Source organism: Zea mays, chromosome 3, assembly GCF_902167145.1.
Source record: "Zea mays cultivar B73 chromosome 3, Zm-B73-REFERENCE-NAM-5.0, whole genome shotgun sequence".
Lineage (NCBI taxonomy): Eukaryota > Viridiplantae > Streptophyta > Magnoliopsida > Poales > Poaceae > Zea > Zea mays.
In genome coordinates this window covers 40900653-40922570 of record NC_050098.1, presented here as the reverse complement: position 1 = coordinate 40922570, position 21918 = coordinate 40900653, and positions in this window count along the sequence as shown.

Genomic DNA, 21918 nt, shown 5'->3' with positions numbered 1-21918 from the left:
AAGCCCTCGGACCCGGCCGGACTTCATCGGAGGCCCGAGATCGACCTCACCGGACTTCGGTCTTCCGCCGCCGCGCGTGGACCGAGCTATCCAGTGAGTCTCCGTCCAATCCCTTGCGCTCATATCTTCTCTGGCATCCCGTGAACCTCCCTGACCCCTCTAATTGAACTATCTCGCCGTGACCAGGCCGGTCCCCTCACCGCCGACGAGCATCCCCGCCTGCGCGCGTGGACCGACCGACTCCGGCCATCTCCAACGGCGTCCCGCACACCGTTGTGATCCCCACGACCTCCCCTACGTCCTCGACCACTTCACCGGAGCAATCTCGCCGCCGGTAAGCCCCTCCACCCTTTCTTTCGCCGCGGTTACTGTTTAAGGTAGAAGAAGGACCTCGGGTTAGGATTTGTAGAACCCGAGGGGTTTTCTGTAACGTCAGTGACTCATGTGAATAGTAGCTTAAGGACTGATCCGCGAAGAAAACCTAAAAACCCGCCAGGGACCCCAGTGCAAAGTGGATTTCCATTAAACCAATTATGTTATTCTTTTTAAAATGACCAGAGAACTTAGAAAATCCATAACTTGATGAATTCTTAATCAAAAGTTGTCAAACTAATTTTGCTAGATCCTAAATATTATGAACTGTCATTTAAAAATGGTAAACTTTATGCTTTCTGTTCTGAATTTTTGAGTTTAAAATTAAAAACAGAAACTTATCAAACCTTGTTTAATTAGGAAAAATTAGTTTTTCTTCTGTGTTGAACTTAAGAAAATTTGTAGATGATCAAACCTCATTTAGGCAGTGTTTAAAAATAGTAAGAACCCTAGCATTAGAAATTATGATGTGCTTATTCCTTTAAAGCTATTTTGCCCAAAACTTAGAGAAAATCAGAAAGGCATTAAAAATTAATGAACAGTGATTAAGATTATTTTTCCTAGTTTACTTGTGTAACAGAGAACCTAGGAAAAATACAGAGACCATTAATTTGGACCAGTTTTAAATTAAAATGTTTTATTTAGCCTTATTTAGACTGAAAAACAATTATTAGAGTAGCAAGGCTATAACCAAAATGATTAATAAAAATCCAGTGGACTTACAACCACCAGAGCCCCACTACAAAAATACAGAGCACCTCAGCCCAACTTTTTAAGTAAGGAAAATAAATACAAAGTGATAATAAGGCATTTTCCCAATAAATCATGAACAACCCCTATTAATGTGATAATGGGCAACCAAAAATTAGCTAAGTCCATGATGAGATAAAACTACCAGAGAAAAATGCAAACCCATGAAAAGGAAGCAAACCATACCAATTGCCAATGATTTAAGAGAAAGGCCACTTAATTCAAATAATGCATACCACCCCTTCCCTTAAGCAAAAAGAGGCCAAACTTCAGAATGATTGCTCTTGCACAAAATACTAACTATGAAAAATAAGAACTTTGTTGTTTGATGTTTTTCAAATATAGTGGTAGTAGAAAGCACCCATTTGGCTAGAAACTTGAGAAAACCATAGAAAAATAATTAAAAGGTATTAATGATTAGAAATTTGTATCAAGTCATGTTATAACACCTAAAAGCCAGCAAAAATAAGTTTTTGAGAATTTCCTACTGTTAAATAGTAGTTGTAGTTCAAAGCACCCCTTCTGCCCTAGAGATTAATAATTTTGTCCAGAGAAAACTATTCACTTTCTGATCCCCAAACTTTGAGACAGAGAAACACACACCAGTAACAAGCCACTGTAATTTTTGTAGAATTTTTGGAATTTTATAAAAGCAACTTGTAGTTCAAACCTACTTCCAAACATTAAAGAGAATAAAAGAAAAGGAATGAAGGAATAAACCCCACCTCAATAAGCCTAACTTGAGAACTTATCAATTCTCCCTAAGACTTAAAAAGAACTCAGTGGAACCCTGAAAAAATAAACCTATCACTTACCTTAGATAAGTTTAACCCAATTTACCAAGTATACCACCCAAGGGTCTTACATAAGTAAAGTTAACCTTGTTTAACTCAAAAGATCATGCACCCTTAAAGTTGTGATTTCTAAAAGCACATATCATATCATACATATATCTTACGCATTGCATTCATTAGATTGTAATCTTGCCGACGGAGAGTACGTGCTCATCCCCGAGCAAGGACCTGTCCAAGAGGAGGACCAGGAGCAGGCTTCAGAGGCTGCTATTGAGGATCTCCCCGCAGCCCCAGCAATTGAAGGCAAGCCCTGGTTTTATGCATAACCTGTTAATTATGCTATTTTACTACAGTTAATGCTTGTAGGATTGCAATGTGCACTTAAGTGTAGGAGTTGCTTGAAACCTCTAGTTGCATGAACTTAGGATTCCTTTTTGAGATGAATACTAGTATGCTAAGTCAAGTAGCTGCTTGCAAATCAGGATCTCGGTAGAAGTCGAGTGATTTTTCTAGCACTCGCGCGAGGTCAGGAATTGATTGTATTCATCTTGATAACGGGATCTATGTTGGTCTATGGACTTGGATCCAGGGAGGATGCCTTGTCCATGAGACGGGAAAAATGGATTAAGGATTAATGTGTGGATACCTGAGTCAAGCTTTTGAACGTACTAAGCACATGCCGGGAAAAATGGTAACCAGTAAACCTAGTACCTGATTGAAGCCGGGCGCGAACTTTATCCCTCATGCGACCTGAGACTGGGTCTCCCATGCTAGCTATGGTGGGTACAAGTGCGGTCACTGCACGGCGGCAGCCGGGGTCAGTGGAGCATTGTATGCCAAGGCGGTGAGGCCTGGACGCGAACGGGGAATTGATGGGGACGGTTGTCATGTGTGGGGTCGAAGTACCCTGACATGCCGTGTGTTTAGGTTTACCTTGCAAGGTTAAAACTCGATTCGAATCGTCTGCTTCTCGCAGCTAATGAGACTGCTTGATTCCTTGTACTGCATCGAGTAAGAAGTGAAATGTGGTTACATGAGATAACTTGTTGATTGAACTAATTGATTGTTACCATGTATGCTTAGAAGGAGCAAATCTAGCTAAGTTAATGATGATAGAATTTGAAAAGCTAAAATTTGCTTTTAGAAACAGCTAGTGCTTTTGGCAAACCAAACCCCTCAGCCAAACAGCTGCATAGTCTAGAGGTAGAGGAGTAGACTCCTCACACCGGTTAAGTCTAGCTGAGTATTAGTATACTCAGCCTTGCTTGTGGCACAATTTTTGCAGGTACCATTCAGGAAATGGTTGATGGTGTGACTTGGCCTACCACCCTGCCACCGGGTTGGACGGTCGAGTGGGATGTTGCTCCGGCAGGAGAGGAGCATGAGGAGTAGTGGGCTAGGCCTTGCCCATTTCCTCATTACCGACGACATCGATTATCCGCTGCACCTTATTTTGTGAACTTTAATTGCTACTCAAAAACTTCGATTTATGTAATAATTCCGCACTTAATTTGAGGTTTCCTGTTTTATTGTATTTCTTCTGTGACTCACCTTCGAGTGAGATTGTGGAATTTGATCCTGGTTAAGTGGCTCTATCAGACTAGATCTGAAGGACTGACGGGTTATTCCGATTTAAGTGTGTTACGGCCCCTGAGGCGTGACTTAGGCACTTAAGCTGGAATAATTCGGGCGGTTCTGCCACAGATTCGGTGTAGATATAACCGGTTGATGGCGTAGCAGGCGGTGTTTACCGCCTTGGCCCAAAACCGATCCGAAGTTTTGTACTCATCAAGCATGGTTCTTGCCATGTCCAATAGAGTTCTATTCTTCCTCTCCACTACACCATTTTGTTGTGGGGTGTAGGGAGAAGAGAACTCATGCTTGATGCCCTCCTCCTCAAGGAAGCCTTCAATTTGAGAGTTCTTGAACTCCGTCCCGTTGTCGCTTCTAATTTTCTCGATCCTTAAGCCAAACTCGTTTTGAGCCCTTCTCAAGAATCCCTTTAATGTCTCTTGGGTATGAGATTTTTCCTGCAAAAAGAACACCCAAGTGAAGCGAGAATAATCATCCACAATAACTAGACAATACTTACTCCCACCGATGCTTATGTAAGCAATCGGACCGAATAGGTCCATGTGTAGGAGCTCCAGTGGCCTGTCAGTTGTCATGATGTTCTTGTGTGGATGATGAGCATCAACTTGCTTCCCTGCTTGGCATGCGCTACAAATCCTGTCTTTCTCAAAATGAACATTTGTTAATCCTAAAATGTGCTCTCCCTTTAGAAGCTTATGAAGATTCTTCATCCCAACATGGGCTAGTCGGCGGTGCCAGAGCCAACCCATGTTAGTCTTAGCAATTAAGCAAGTGTCGAGTTCAGCTCTATCAAAATCTACCAAGTATAGCTGACCCTCTAACACTCCCTTAAATGCTACTGAATCATCACTTCTTCTAAAGACAGTGACACCTACATCAGTAAATAGACAGTTGTAGCCCGTTTGACATAATTGAGAAACGGAAAGCAAGTTGTAATCTAAAGAATCTACAAGAAAAACATTGGAAATTGAATGGTCAGGAGATATAGCAATTTTACCCAAACCTTTGACCAAACCTTGGTTTCCATCCCCGAATGTGATAGCTCGTTGGGGATCTTGGTTTTTCTCATAGGAGGAGAACACCTTCTTCTCCCCTGTCATGTGGTTTGTGCACCTGCTGTCGATTATCCAACTTGAGCCCCCAGATGCATAAACCTACAAAACAAGTTTAGTTCTTGACTTTAGGTACCCAAATGGTTTTGGGTCCTTTGGCATTAGACACAAGAACTTTGGGTACCCAAACACAAGTTTTTGCCCCCTTGTGCTTGCCCCCAACATATTTGGCAATTACCTTGCCGGATTTGTTAGTTAAAACATAGGAGGCATCAAAAGTCTTAAATGAAATGTTATGATCATTTGATGCACTAGGAGTTTTCTTCTTAGGCAACTTAGCACGGGTTGGTTGCCTAGAACTAGATGTCTCACCCTTATACATGAAAGCATGGTTAGGGCCAAAGTGAGACTTTCTAGAATGAATTCTCCTAATTTTGCTCTCAGGATAACCGGCAGGGTACAAAATGTAACCCTCGTTGTCCTGAGGCATGGGAGCCTTGCCCTTAACAAAGTTCGACAATTTCTTAGGAGGGGCATTAAGTTTGACATTGCCTCCCTGTTGGAAGCCAATGGCATCCTTAATGCTAGGGCGTCTCCCACTATAGAGCATGCTTCTAGCAAATTTAAACTTTTCATTATCTAAGTCATGCTCGACAATTTTAGCATCTAATTTTGCTATATGATCATTTTGTTGTTTAATTAAAGCCATATGATCATGAATAGCATCAATGTTAATATCTCTACATCTAGTACAAATGGAAGTATGTTCAACGGTAGATGTAGAGGGTTTGCAAGATTTTAATTCTACAACCTTAGCATGCAATATATCATTTTTACTTCTAAGGTCGGAAATGGAAGCATTGCAAACATCTAATTCTTTAGCCTTAGCAAGCAATTTTTCATTTTCATTTCTAAGGCTAGCAAGAGAAATGTTCAATTCTTCAATCTTAGCAAGCAAATCAACATTATCATTTCTAGGATTGGGAATTGAAACATTACATGCATTTGAATCAACCTTAGCAATAAGTTTAGCATTGTTATTTCTAAGGTTGTCAATAGTCTCATGGCAAGTGCTTAGCTCACTAGATAGTTTTTCACATTTTCTACTTCTAGAGCGTAAGCATTTTTAACCTTAACATGCTTCTTATTTTCTTTAATAAGGAAGTCCTCTTGAGTGTCCAAGAGATCATCCTTCTCATGAATGGCACTAATCAATTCATTTAATTTTTCTTTTTGTTGCATGTTTAGGTTGGCAAAAAGAATGCGCAAGTTAGCCTCCTCATTACTAGCATTATCCTCATCACTAGAGGTTTCATATTTGGTGGAGGATCTTGATTTTACCTTCTTCCTTTTGCCGTCCTTTACCATGAAGCACTTGTGGCCGACGTTGGGGAAGAGGAGTCCCTTGGTGACGGTGATGTTGGCGGCGTCCTCGTCGGAGGAGTCGGTGGAGCTCTCGTCGGAGTCCCATTCCCAGCAAACATGGGCATCACCGCCCTTCTTCTTGTAGTACCTCTTCTTCTCCTTTCTTATCCCCTTCTTGTCGTCGCCCCTGTCACTGTCACTAGATAATGGACATTTTGCAATAAAATGACCGGGCTTACCACACTTGTAGCAAACTTTCTTGGAGCGGGGCTTGTAATCTTTCCCCCTCCTTTGCTTGAGGATTTGGCGGAAGCTCTTGATGACGAGCGCCATCTCCTCATTGTCGAGCTTTGAGGCATCGATTGGTTGTCTACTTGATGTAGACTCCTCCTTCTTCTCTTCCGTCGCCTTGAATGCAACCGATTGTGCTTCGGACGTGGAAGGGCCATCAAGCTCGTTGATCTTCTTTGAGCCTTTGATCATCAATTCAAAGCTCACAAAATTCCCGATTACTTCCTCGGGAGTCATTAGTGTATATCTAGGATTCCCTTGAATTAATTGAACTTGCGTAGGGTTAAGAAAAACGAGGGATCTTAGAATAACCTTGACCATTTCATGGTCATCCCATTTCTTGCTCCCGAGGTTGCGCACTTGGTTCACCAAGGTTTTGAGCTGGTTGTACATGTCTTGTGGCTCCTCCCCTTGGCGAAGTCGGAAGCGACCGAGCTCCCTCTCGATCGTTTCCCGCTTGGTAATTTTTGTCACCTCGTCTCCTTCGTGCGCGGTCTTTAGCATGTCCCAAATCTCCTTGGCACCTTTTAACCCTTGCACCTTATTATACTCCTCTCGACTTAGAGAGGCGAGGAGTATAGTTGAGGCTTGGGAGTTGAAGTGTTGGATTTGGGCCACTTCGTCCTCATCATAATCTTCATCCCCTACGGATGGTACCTGTACACCAAACTCAACAACATCCCATATACTTTTGTGGAGTGAGGTTAGATGAAATTGCATCAAATCACTCCACCTAGCATAATCTTCACCATCAAAAGTTGGTGGTTTGCCTAATGGGACGGAAAGTAAAGGTGTATGTTTAGGAATGTGAGGGTAGCGTAGGGGGATCTTACTAAACTTCTTGCGCTCATGGCGCTTAGAAGTAATGGATGGCGCGTCGGAGCCGGAGGTGGAAGGTGATGAAGTATCGGTCTCGTAGTAGACCACCTTCCTCATCTTCTTTTTCTTGTCGCCACTCCGATGTGACTTATGGGAAGAGGGTTTCTTCTCCTTCCCTTTCCCCTTGTTGCGGGACTCTTCCGATGAAGTTTTCCTGTGGCTTGTAGTGGGCTTGTCGCCGGTCTCCATCTCCTTCTTGGCGTGATCTCCCGACTTCACTTCGAGCGGTTAGGCTCTAATGAAGCACCGGGCTCTGATACCAATTGAAAGTCGCCTAGAGGGGGGTGAATAGGGCGAATCTGAAATTTAACAACTTAATCACAACTACAAGCTGGGTTAGCGTTAGAAATATAAATGAGTCCGAGAGAGAGGGTGCAAAACAAATCACAAGCGAATAAAGAGTGTGACACACGGATTTGTTTTACCGAGGTTCGGTTCTTGCAAACCTACTCCTCGTTGAGGTGGTCACAAAGACCGGGTCTCTTTCAACCCTTTCCCTCTCTCAAACGGTCCCTCAGACCGAGTGAGCTTCTCTTCTCAAATCAATTGGGAATCAAACTTCCCGCAAGGACCACCACACAATTGGTGTCTCTTGCCTTGCTTACAAATGAGATGATCGCAAGAAAGAATGAAAGAAGGAAGCAATCCAAGCGCAAGAGCTCAAAAGAACACAACAAATCTCTCTCACTAATCACTAAAGCGTTGTGTGGAATTGGGAGAGGATTTGATCACTTGGGTGTGTCTTGTATTGAATGCTTAGCTCTTGTAAGTAGTTGGAAGGTGGAAAACTTGGATAACTTGAATGTGGGGGTGGTTGGGGTATTTATAGCCCCAACCACCAAACTAGCCGTTTGGTGGAGGCTGCTGCCGCATGGCGCACCGGACAGTCCGGTGTGCCACCGGACACTGTCCAGTGCGCCAGCCACGTCACCAGGCCGTTGGGTTCCGACCGTTGGAGCTCTGTCTTGTGGGCCCGCCTGGCTGTCCGGTGGCGCACCGGACAAGTCCTGTAGAGTGTCCGGTGTGCCCCCCGCGGGTGCTCTGTCCTCTACGCGCGCAGGCGCGCATTTAATGCGTTGCAGTCGACCGTTGCGCGTGAAATAGCCGTTGCTCCGCTGGCTCACCGGACAGTCCGGTGTGCACCGGACATGTCCGGTGTGCACCAGACATGTCCGGTGAATTATAGCGGAGCGGATTCCCGAAGCTGGCGAGTTCAGAGCCGCTCTTCCTTGGGGCACCGGACACTGTCCGGTGGTGCACCGGACAGTCCGGTGAATTATAGCAAAACGCCTCTGAGAATTCCCGAAGGTGATGAGTTCATCTTGGAGTTCCCTGGTGCACCAGACACTGTTCGGTGGCACACCGGACAGTCCGGTGCGCCAGACCAAGGCACACTTCGGTTGTCCCTTGCTCTCTTTGTTGAACCCTTTTCTTGGTCTTTTTATTGGCTTATTGTGAACCTTTGGCACCTGTAGAACTTATAGACTAGAGCAAACTAGTTAGTCCAATTATTTATGTTGGGCAATTCAACCACCAAAATCATTTAGGAAATAGGTGTAAGCCTAATTCCCTTTCACAAATTCAGGTGTTACTCTTCTCTCTCTCTAGTTTCTCTCTCTCTCTTTTCCTTTTGAGTAGACTTAGCTTAATTAGGAAGGGAATTAATTATTTATTTTTGCCAAAACATTATGAGTCATGAAATGTTGCATCATGCTGAGCTTAAATATTCTTTGAATTGTTGCACATGTTTGAATTAGTTTGAATTTGAAACTTGGTTTGAGCTTGAATTGAAAACCCTAGAGAAAAATAAATAGAAAAGCAATTAGAAATTACAGGAAAATAGAAAATCCCAAAGTAGCCCAAACCGGCCCAGTTCAGTCCAGCGGGGCCGCGCGCCCGCGCCGCCTGACAGGTGGGCTCCACCTGTCAGCGGCGTTTCCTCTCAGCCCGCGCCTTCTCCCCCTCTCCCTCTACCCAGTGGGGCCGCTCTATCGGCGCCAGTTGCCCTCGCTCGTGCGCTTCTCTCTCTCTCTGCCTCGCGGGCCCGCCTTGTTAGCGCGCTGAACCGTTTCCCCCGCACGCCCGTTCCCTATCGCTGCACCGTGGGACCCCCCTGTCAGCTCCACCTTCCCCACGTCCCGCCGTGGACCAGCACGCGCGCACGCACGCTGAGATCCCCGACCACGTTGCCCGCCCCCGCACCCCATCTCCCTTTTGAGCACCGCCCGCACCGGCACTCGCTCTCCCATCCCATTTTGCGCAAGCTCGCCCTCTCTCGCGCTTTACCCTCGCCGCTCGACCTCATCGGAGACCCGCGTCCACCGTGCGGTCACCTAGCTCGCCAGAAGCCATGCCAAGCGACCCCGAGCTTCGCCCTGAGGTGAGACACCCGTTCCCATGCTTAGTTTCCCCAATTATGCTTTGTCGTCGGCCAATTTTGGCTTCGCCGGAGTTCGGTCGTGGCGGTCTGCCTCGTCCGCGCGGTGACTAGCCGAATTGGTCCAGTATAGTGCCCCCGCGTCGGTCCCTGATGTCCCCCTCGCTCCACTGAAGCTACTCTAGGCCCTAGCGCGCCTCAAACCCCCTCCCCGCGACCGGAATTCCTCACCGGAATGACCCCGACTCGCCTGGAGTTCTCCCTCCACCATTCTCCCCTCTCTGACCCTGGTCTCATAGTCAAATTCCTACCAGTGAGTTTGCCGCGTCTTCCTCTTCGTTTTTAGCCAACCACGTCAACCCGGGAACCGCCGTAGCACGCGCCCGCCCCAACTCCGGCGACCTCACCGCCACGAGAAGGAGCGGCGCCGCCTGCAGCCAATTAGCCCCCCCGGCTTTGATCTCCCCCGTTCGATTCAGATCGCATGGACCAGAGCACGGGATACCGCTTTGCGCACGCGCGCCCTGCGTTCGGACCCACCTGTCAGTCGCCTGTGCCCCTGGCACCGGGCCCAGCCGGTCAGTCCGCCCTCCCCGCCTCGGTCGCTGACCGCCCTGGCCCACTGGTATAGGTGTACATTCGGACCGCCTGTCCCGGCACGGCCCAAGCCTAAAAAGGCCCATATTGTTTGAATTTCGGGCCGACCCGGCCCATTTGAATTTCGGGCCGGGCCGGCCAACGGGCCTAGCCCTCGGCCCATGGGCCGACACGTAATTGCTTAAACGTGTCGGGCTCATTTTGGGGGCCCTAAAATTATAAAAGCCCAAAATTAACTTTTTGGCCCGAAATTCATATCAGAGCCCGAAATTCACATCAAAGCCTTAAATTCAAAACAAATTTAATAAAACAAATAAAAGATAAGACCAATAAATTTGACCAAAAGCAAACTTAATATTTGTATTAAGTTACCAGAGCTATGCAATGACTACCTTGTTTACAAATCATTTTGTTAGAAGGAAAAAGAGTATAATCAGCTTTATACAAAGTTCGTAAGTTCAGTTCATTATCTAATGTTCATAACAAAAGAAAAATTACATCACATACTCTAATTCAAAGCTAGAAAAAACATCTAACTAGCATTATCTCTAGCTACAAAAATGTGGAATGAAGCGTGGTTTTAATAAATATATGGGCCTTTTCGTGCCTCTATATGGGCCATTTCGTGCCTACCTTAAACGGACCGTGCTCGTGCGCGTCCTTGGGCCACGACCTCGGCTCAAACCCGGCCCGATGTTTGTACATGATTGATGTGTTGTTTGTTTGTCATTTACCAAATGCATTGAATGCATGATCGCTTTATTTAGACAACGAGCAGTCTGTGGTTCCTGAGTGTGTTGCTGAAGATCTTCCTGAGCAACAACCTGGTGAAGGCAAGTGTCCTCTGACCCATTATGTCCCATTCACTTTTAATTCACTGTCTCGCATTACATTATTGAAACTTAAGGATTGACTAGTCTGTATTTACCTTATCCTTGCTTACCTTTTTGGGTTAATCATGGTTAGCTTATGCTATCGTTTTAACTGAATCAATGAACATGATCTGATTATTTATGATACGATGATGTTATCTCGATGATGATATTGTGATACTCTAGGGGACTCAGGCCATTTTCCTGAGTACCTCTCCGTAAGGACCTGTTCGTGGAGTGACCACCCGGGATAACAGTGCAACCATGAGGGTGGAATGGAACGCCCTTAGCTGATTAATTAGACGAACCTAGGGGTGTAGTTGGCTTTGCCTGAGGGCTGTCAATGGGGGCTGGGGCGTGGTGCTTGCTCTGCCAAGGGGGGTGCAGAGGTTCATTTGATTTGGTTTTGTTAGTCACCCACCTTGGGGAGGTGTACTGCGTTTGTACGACTGGGCGAAACCTAACGAGCAGATGCACCAGGGGAGTCTTTGTAAAGGCTACGTAGCGTATCCCTGGCCATTCACCTCGGTAGTGAAGATCGGGTTTGTACAACCCAGACTGGGAAGGGATCACGACTCGTGGGTAAAGTGTGCAACCTCTGCAGAGTGTTAGAAACTTGTATATCAGCCGAGCTCACGGTTAAGAGCAGCCTTGGGATCCTCTTTGATTAGAAGAACTTTGATTACTTTATGATGATGGTTAAGAATGTTGGTTATAATTCTGATCTCTGGTATTTCCTCTTGGAGGGAGTACTTTTGGGTAATAACTGGGTTTATTACTAAAGCTTGGCTCTACTAATAGTAATAAATGTTTGACCAACTAAAAGCAACTGCTTAACCTCAACCCCACATACAACTAGTCCACTTTAGCCAAACAAGACATTTGTTGAGTACGTCGATGTGTACCCATCCTTGCTTTACAAACCACCCCACCCCAGGTTGTCCCCACTGTATTCAGTGCTCATGAGGAGATGCTGGCAACATGGAGGACTTTGAGGAGTTCCAAGACTATGATGAGTTCTAGTTTTTCTTAGTGGAAAACCACTAGTCAGCTGCATGTGAAGGCCTTATCTTCTATGTTTCGTATTCCGCACTTTGATATTAATGTTAATGACTATGGCTATGTATCAGACTTCGTGGATGTCTCGGACATCTTATTGTAATAAAGTTGTAACGCCCCGAATTTTGCAGTTGAATTTTTTCTTTTCTTTACTCGCCAAAATTCGGGCGTTACCTTTTCTTTTTATTTTTTTTCCCTCGCTAAACCTTGACCTTTTCCAAAGTTCTAGCGGGATTCGGTTTGGATTTCCCGTGTAAGAAAAACCCTAAATACTTTATGTTGTTTGATGCACCATGCCGAACCTTGCATTTCTTTTGATTGCTTTGAAAGTGCAAATGCATTCATGTAGAAAGATCGGATTTCGAAAATGAGGAGAAGATCTTTTCTTTCTTTTTCTCTCTCTTTTTCTCTCTCCTCTTTTTCTCTCTCTCCCGCGCCGTGGGCCGACCCCGGCCGGCCCAGCCGCCCTTGCGCCCCCTTTTGGGCCCAAAAAGGCCCAACCGCCCCCCACCTCCCCTTTTTCCCCAATTCTCTCTCCCTCCCTCTCATTTTCTCTCATTTTCTCTCCCCCACCCTAAGCCGCCGCCGCCCCTACCCCCTGCCCAACCGCCGCCCTGCCCTAGCGCTCGGCCGCCGCTCCCCGCCGTCGGCCGCCCCCGCCGGTGAGCCCCCCCTCCTCCCTCTCTCCCTCCTCCCTCCCTCTCCCCTCTCCCCTCCTCTCTCCTCGGCAGCCCGCGCCCGGCCGCGCCGTGGCCGCTGGCCGCCCTGGCCGCGCCCCAGCCGGCCGCTGCCGCGCCGCCCTGGCCCCCGGCCAGCCCCAGCCGGCCCCGGCCCGCCCCTTGGCCAACCCCGGCCGCCCCCCGGCCCGCGCCCCGGCCGCGCGCCTGGCCGACTCGGCCGCCTGCCAGCCCGACCCCCCCCCCCCCCGCGCGCCCGCCTGGCCGGCCGGTTCAACCGGGCCAGCTCGGCCGCCCCGGCCCCCAGCTCGGCCGCCCAGCCTAGGGCCGGTTCAACCGCCCTAGGGCCGGTTCAACCGACCCCCTGTTTTTTTTAATTCTTTTTTTATTTTATTTTATTTACTTTCTGTGATCATAATTACCTTATTTTGGGTAGACTAATCATGGTTCATGCTATGGAAATGAGAAGTTTAATTTAGAATTTCGTTGCGCTAGTTGATTCATTCAGTTAATTGTTTATCCCGTGCAATGTTAATCAACTTAAAATGATTAGGTTCCCACTAGTGCATATAACAGAATTCTTTTGTTAGGAACCTATTGAAACTAGAGTGCATAATTTAACTAATCATTAGTGCATAAACTTTAACCCCCCTGCGAGACCCTTTTCCCGTTTCTTTCTAACCATAACAAATGCAATGTCAAATGTCATACTTGATGCATATTCGCTTTATTTGTTCCCTTGTATGGTGTACTGTTCTTTTGTATTAAATATGTGGATGGATGTATGTATGTTTGCGCTCGCATAGAGAACGATCCGGTCGAAGAGCCCGAGGAATTCGCAGGAGAAGCCCCTGAGCAGCAGTCGGTTGGTGGAGGCAAGTGTCCTTTGACCTATCTCTGTCCTATTCATTATTTAATTCACCTCCCGCTTTACACATTTATACCTAAGGATTGACTAGCTTTTGTTATCCATGTCCTTGTTTACCTATCTGGGTTAGATTATTACTGTTTAGCTTTATGCTATTGCTTAACTCTAATCAATGAACATGATGAGATTATCTATGATACGCTGTTTTCCCGTTCTTATTTATGATTATACTTGTGGCATTTAAGGGGACTCGAGCGGTTTCTCGAGTGCCTCTCCGTAAGGACCTGTTCAATGGATGACCGCCCGGGAAAACAGTGCAACCATGAGGGTGGAATGGGGTGCCCTTAGCTGAATAATTAGAGGATCCGGGGTGTAGTTCGCTTCGCCGTCGTGCCGTCAATGGGGCTCGGTGTATGCGGCTCGCTCTGCCAAGGTTGATTTGTCCCTTGGGGAGGAGTGCGGTACATTTAGGAAACCTAACGGGTGGCTACAGCCCCGGGGAATCTTTGTAAAGGCTTCGTAGTGAATCCTTGGCCATTCACCTCGGGAGTGAATAAGGGTCTTGCAAGCCCGGGCCAGAGAGGGAATCACGGCTTGTGGGTAAAGTGCACAACCTCTGCAGAGTGTTATGAAACTGATATATCAGCCGTGCTCGCGGTTATGAGCGGCCAAGGGAGCTCCAGAGATTAGTGATACTTGATCAGAGATACTTTGGTACAGGTGACAATGAGATTGATGGTTCTGATTACGATTATGGTATTGGTAAGTGGTATTCTTTCCGTTTGGAAAGGATACATTGGGCTAATAACTTGGGTTAATGTTAAAACTTGGCTTTCTACTAGTAAGTAATAACCTGACCAACTAAAAGCAACTGCTTGACTTATCCCCACATAAAGCTAGTCCACTACAGCCAAACAGGATACTTGCTGAGTATGTTGATGTGTACTCACCCTTGCTCTACACACCAAACCCCCCCAGGTTGTCAGCATTGCAACCACTGCTCAGGCGAAGATGAAGCTGTGGAAGGAGACTTCCAGGAGTTCCAAGACTACGACGAGTTCTAGGTGTGGGTTAGCGGCAACCCCCAGTCGGCTGCCTGTGAAGGCCGCGTTATCTACGTTTCTTTTCCGCACTTTGATTTATTGTAAGAACTATATGGACGTCTCAGGCGTATGATGTAATCGACTATTTCCCTTATTAATACTATTTTGAGCACTGTGTGATGATGTCCATATTATGTAACTGCTGTGTACGTGAATAACTGATCCTGGCACGTACATGGTTCGCATTCGGTTTGCCTTCTAAAACCGGGTGTGACAAAAGTACATTTCCGCTATTTACTTTGAGCATTGTGTGATGATGTCCAATTATATAATCGTTGTGTACGTGAGTTTCTGATCCTGGCACATACATGGTTCGCATTCGGTTTACCTTCCAAAACCGGGTATGACAGGTGGAGCCTTTCTTCGAAGCCCCTAGTCATATCAGAATACATGTAGACCTCTTCCCTTCTGTGTCGAAAATCATTATCAGCCCTGATGTACTCATCCATCTTCTGGAGGAGCTTTTCCAGAGTTTGCGGTGGCTTCCTAGCAAAATACTGCGTTGCCGGTCCTGGTCGGAGCCCCTTGATCATAGCTTCGATGACAATCTCATTTGGCACCATTAGCGCCTGCGCTCTTAGTCGTAGAAATCTTCGGACATATGCCTGCAAGTACTCTTCATGGTCTTGCGTACACTGAAACAAGGCTTGGGAAGTTACTGGCTTCGCCTGGAAACCTTGAAAGCCAGTTACCAGCATGTCCTTTAGCTTTTGCCATGACGTGATCGTTCCCGGGCGAAGGGAAGAATACCACATCTGAGCTACACTCCTGACTGCCATGACGAAGGATTTCACCATGACAGCCGTGTTGCCACCATATGAGGATATGATTGCTTCATAACTCATGAGAAACTGCTTCAGATCCGAATGCCCATCGTACATGGGAAGCTGCGGTGGCTTGTAAGATGATGGCCATGGGGTAGCCTGCAACTTTGCTACTAGAGGAGAAGCATCATCAAAAGCAAAGTTACCATGATGAAAGTCATCGTACCATTCATCATCATTGATTGGACTTTCCTGGCGAAGCTCTCTCTGTTGAGGCCTTCGTCCTTGGTCATCTTTGGTGATGTGACACATTTCTTCAGTAGCTTTGTCGATCTTCCTCTGAAGGTCAGCTAGCCAAAGCATCTCTCTCTTCCTCTACACTTGTTGGTGTATGGCTTCCAGGTCTCTGATTTCTTGGTCCAACTCCTCCTCCTGCGGTGTTGGGCTGGTAGCCTTCCTTTTCTGGCTTCTGGCTTCTCTTAGAGAGAGAGTCTCTTGGTTGGTGTCTAGTGGCTAAAGGGCAGCCTCTGGCGCTATTGCCTTCTTCGGCGACATGATGGAGGTGAATGCTTGTCGAAGGTTGTGGAAGTGAGTTCACCAGAGGTGGGCGCCAATGTTGGTCACTTGTTCTCAAATGCTGTGAATCAAGAACAAGGCAACGCAATTGTTAAAAATTAAAGACCTTCGTCCTCCAAAGCATTATCTCCTCTTGGATATAATGATCTTAAGATGAAGGTCATGAAGGACATGCCTTCATCATTCATGAGGATAAGATTGCATAGAGATAATGAATGTAATCCATTGGCTCATTCACATATCTATTTCACAATGTACACATGAACATTAACAAAATTCATATTACATTGATACCTTCGGCTTGTTCGAAGGTGCAGACATGAGAGCGATTACAATTCAATGTGAACAGTATGGTGCTACTGTTCATCTATTTATAGGCACGGGACGCAGCCCGAGTAAAAGTACATTTGTGTTCTCAACATTTCTTCACAATTATAACATAAATCCTTTGGGACCGGGTAGTCTTTTTCTCTTCGGGCCAGCATCATGTTTGATCCTCATCATCATCATAAGCCAAAGATGTTACTCTTCTGCTACAACTTTAGCATTCATTCTTATCATCTTTGGGCTATATCTTCGTCTTGTACACCTTTGCCCTGGGAGAAAACTTTCATCCTGAAGCCGAAGCTCCCTGTAACAATCCGTGTTATGCTAAAAGCCGATGGATAGTCATGTTTTTGAGGACCTTCGGAAGAGGAAGGCCCCCAACACTAACATGTCAAAGGGAGAAGAAGAAGATGAATGATGGTGATTGAGCGAGGAATCCACCTCTCCAAAAGGTACATTTTCCCATAATGCTTTGTTTGCTTCTTCTAATCATGATGACAAGGAAAATAAGACCGATGATGTGGCAGAAGAGGAGATCTGCTAGTTCTACACCCATCTCAACAAAGAAAACAAGGTGCTCTTGACGAAGTTGTTGAGAAGGAACAAGGAACAAGGCGAGACGCTTCTCAGGCTGGAGATGACTCATCAAAACCAACGACAGCTTGGAGAAGATGACTAAAGAACAAGAGGAACTAAGGTGCTCTCATGATGATTTGGTCCAATAGTATGTTTCAGTTTTAATTGCGCAAAGAAACAATAAAGATTCTCTATCTTGTGTTGTTCAATTCAAAGTTGAAAATGTCATGCTTAAGAGTCAAGTAGAAATGCTGAATCTAGAAAAACTTGCTCTAAGTAAAAAGTATGATATGTTGTCTTATTCTCATAATGAATTAGTTAATGATCATATCATGCTTAACATTGCTCATGAGGTTGTTATGACTAGCTTAAATTATTGTGAACCTCATTCTTGCACATGTGTGAATCTAGATAATACAATGTCATGTGCTATTCCATGTTGTTCCAAGAAAAGCTAATCCTCAATTGAGCAAGAGATTGCAAGAAAGATTAATAGGAACGAGAGGAGAATGCGAAGTAGACGCCTTGCTCAACCTCCACAAGATATCCATGGGCGCGTGATGAAGAAGCTTTAGAAGGAAGAAACGTAGCATGCATCAAACTCCACAAGAAACGACTTTCCAAGGCAATGAATGAAGCAATCAACATGAACAAGGAAAAAAAGTTAAATTTCAAGTATTAATGTTGTTTGCACTAATAATTTGTCTACTTCCTCCAAGAGCAAAAAAATGATTGGAAAAAGGAGGTGCTACAAATGAAAGGAGATGGGTCACTTTATTGCCTCATACCCACACACACTGACACTGAAGATGAAGTGAGGAGATGCTTCACATACAACAAGAAGGAGCACATGATCCCTTTGTGCCTCTCATGAAGGATTTAGGACGTGCATCACCCACGTTGACTCTCACCAAGACGAAGAATGAACACCAAGCGTCATATCAGGCCGAGTCACGCTTCTGCTACAAGTGTGGTGAGCAAGGTCATCTACGTAAGGTTTGTACTATGTGTAAAATTCCTAAGCCAAGAAATTCATTACATTCTTATTCGGTAAGGAGACCCAAATATTACACTTGTGCTAGATTCATGATTAGTTAACCTAGACCTAGCACAAATGTTATTTGAGTACCCATCGTGGTTTCGAAAACCGGGGGACAATAAGATTTGTGTTCGGTGGGGATGCTAGCCCGGACTCACTTTGAATGGTGAATCATTGGGACTTGAACAAAGAACTTGGGACATGTGGTTTATACTGGTTCGGGTTTGCACCCTATTCCAGTGTAGTGCTGATAGTAGTATTGCTTTGAATGTGTCACAACTTGTTTGCTTGTGTGTTCAAAGGAGGGATCCATGCCCTTCTATATCTCAAGGGTAGAGCCTTACAGAGGTGGTCTATTCTCTATAGGTATGAGGGTCATCTACCCCTTTGAGAGCACCTAGAGGGGGTGAATAGGTGATCCTATACAAACAGCTGAATAAAACAAACTTGGACTAATATTGGATTAGTGAAAGCTAAGGCCAAGTTCGAGTGAGGAGTATGAGCAAAGTAAACTTCTTCACTTAATTGTTGTTCACAAGGTGAGTATTAAACTTAGAGCAATAATGTAAGTGAAGTAGATAGAGAGAGAAATCGCACAAGATTGAAGACGCGTGACACAATGATTTTTATCCCGTGGTTCGTTCAAGTGGAATACTTTCCTACTCCATGTTGTGGCATCCCAATAGACGAGGGTTGCACTCAACCCCTTTCAAGTGATCCAAGATCAACTTGAATAACATGGTTCTCTTTATCTCAACAATATCCCGTTGTGAGGTATCTCCACAATTTTGGAGTCTCTCACGCCTTACACAAATGATCTCAAATGAACACAAGAGTAAGGGGGATAGAATCACACACATGAGACAAACTTGCAGCAACTCACGCACATACAACAGGAGAGAAGAGCACAAAGACAACACATTGGAGTTACAACTCAAAACACGTGCCCAAATCTCAATCTACTAAAGTAAAGGCACGAATTCGATGTCTCGGCGTTGTTGGATGTTCAATGACTGCTTGGTTGTCTGCTCCATGCGCCTAGGGGTCCCTTTTATAGCCCAGAGGGAGCTAGGAGCTCCATTTGGAAGGCTCTGGTTGCCTTCTGTCTGCGGGTGCACCGGACAGTGAATAGTGCATGAGCTGGGTGCGACAGAGAATCCTCTGTTTGGCCGATTTCTTGTTCTGGGGGGCACCGGACTGTCTGGTGCGCCACACGACCGGTGCCCCAAGGCCGATGTGGCAGCTAACCATTGTGCGGGTGGCACACCGGACTGTCCGGCGCCTCGCGTGGACCGTCCGGTGAATTATAGCCGACACAGGATTGAAACCTCGAGAGCAGCGAATTGGCCGGACCGTGCACCGGACTATCTGGTGCACTGCAGTCCAGCACTTTTCCTTTGTTCCTTTCTTTAATTTATTTTGCTCTCTCTTGGATTTATTTTTTTGAAGTCCCTGGCACTTAGACAAACATGGTTAGCACACAAATCAGTTGACTAAGTGTCCAGAGCATACCTTTTTGCTTGATTCATATAGATTTGCACTAAGTCTTCTTCCGAGCTCAATCTACTTCATATACCTTTGCTCAACGTCATGTTAGTTCAAACATAATGTGTTGTGCATCTAATCACCAAAACAATATAGGAATGGCCCAAAGGTACATTTCCCTTTGAACCCCCCTTTTTTGGTGATTTAAGCCAACACATCAAAAAGAAACTCATAGTGAACTAACATATTCAAAAGAGCTAAAAAGAGTACATTGATGTCAAATTGAAGACCAATAAAGTTATCATAGGATTTGTCATATTAGGATCATTTTTGCCACCACTTGGTTGTTTTCGCAAAGCAAATTCATTTTCCTATCTCTATGTCAAAAGTACTTGTTTTGGCAAATCAAAATATCTTTCAAGACTAGTTTTAATCAAATACCAAAAACTCCCCCTTTTCCCATAATCAAATTTCTCCCCCATAAGAGAGCAGTTTTTGCAATAAAGTAATCTTACACTAAATGTTTTGAAAATTCAAAAGTTGGTAGTTGATCTAGTTGCTTTGGCCTTAAATTCTACCCCTTTGGCATTAAGCACCAAAAAAGAAGAGCTAATTGGCTTTTTTAAACTCCACTGCCTCACAAAAATCAAAAGTAAAACCAAAGGCAATGAGAAAAATAGGGAGTTGGAACAAGAAACATTGATATCAGAATGCAGTGGAAGCCTTTTATTTGTCCAAGTCCATCTTTTCCCTTTCAATACATCTTTGAGACTATATCAAAAATCACTCAAGCAAACACATTAGTCTGAAAGGGTCAAGTTGTGGAATATCCTCCCCCTAAGCATGTGCATCAATTGCACAAGGACTTGTGAGGTCCGGGGATGACTTGTATAACTTGAGCACCAAAACATAAGCAAGTAAAGATAGTAATGCTTAAAGTAACATGATCAAAAGCATGAAACACATGTATGCTATAGATCAATCCAAGTTTCACGATCTAATACATTTAATTCACTACGCAACCTGCAAAACCTTTTCTCATCTAAAGGTTTGGTGAATATATCGGTTAGCTGGTTCTCGGTGCTAATGTGGCAAACAACGATATCTCCCCTTTGCTGGTGGTCTCTCAAAAAGTGATGTCGGATGTCTATGTGCTTAGTGCAGTTGTGTTCAACAGGATTATCCGCCAAGCGGATTGCACTCTCATTATCACCTAGGAGTGTGACTTTTCTCAGATTGTAGCCAAAATCCCAGAGGGTTTGCCTCATCCAAAGTAGTTGCGCGCAACACTGGCCTGCGGCAACATACTCGGACTCAGCGGTGGAAAGGGCAACGAATGTTTGTTTCTTAGATCTCCAAGACACCAGGGACCTTCCTAGAAACTGACAAGTCCCTAATGTGTTCTTCCTATCAACCTTGCACCCGACATAGTAAGAATCTGAATAACCGATTAAATCAAAGGTAGACCCCTTTGGATACCAGATCCCGAAGCAAGGCGTATGAACTAAATATCTAAGAATTCGCTTCACGACCACAAGATGACATTCCTTGGGGTCGGATTGAAATCTAGCACACATGCATACGCTAAGCATTATATCTGGTCTACTAGCACATAGACAAAGTAAAGAACCTATCATAGACCGATATGCCTTTTGATCAACAGACTTACCTCCTTTGTCTAGGTCCAAGTGTCCGTCAGTTCCCATTGGTGTCTTAGCAGGCTTTGCGTCCCTCATCCCAAACCTTTTGAGTAAGTCTTGGGTATAGTTTGTTTGGGAGATGAAGGTTCTTTCCTTGATTTGCTTCACTTGAAATCCAAGGAAGTAGTTTAGCTCGCCCATCATTGACATTTCAAATTTCTGCATCATTAACGTGCTAAACTTTTCACAAGACTTTTGATTAGTAGAACCAAATATTATGTCATCGACATATATTTGGCATACAAACAAATCACCATTACAAGTCTTAGAAATGAGAAAGTCTCTAAGGCATTCATACCATGCTCTTGGAGCTTGCTTAAGTCCATAGAGCGCCTTAGGAAGCTTATACACATGGTCAGGATACCTATCATCCTCGAAGCCAGGGGTTGTTCCACGTACACTTCCTCCTTGATTGGTCCATTGAGAAAGGCGCTCTTCACGTCCATTTGAAACAACTTAAATGTGTGGTGAGCAACAAAGGCCAATAATATGCATATTGATTCTAGCCTAGTTACAGGAGCAAAGGTCTCCTCAAAATCTAAACCTCCAACTTGGGCATAACCTTTTGCCACAAGTCAATAGAAGAAACAAAAGAGTAATGTTCAAAAAATTAGCTAAACATGAACGAGTGGTTACTCCCTTGCTGATGTCACCCAGAATCTGATCCACTAGATGATGGTGTCAGTGTTTAGTGTCCGACCGCACACCCAGGGGTACCCTCGTGGTGCTTTTGGGTAGGACGATGTCGCTGATTGTAGCTCCATGGTTCATGCCAGAGGCACGAGAAAGAGAGTCATGCGAT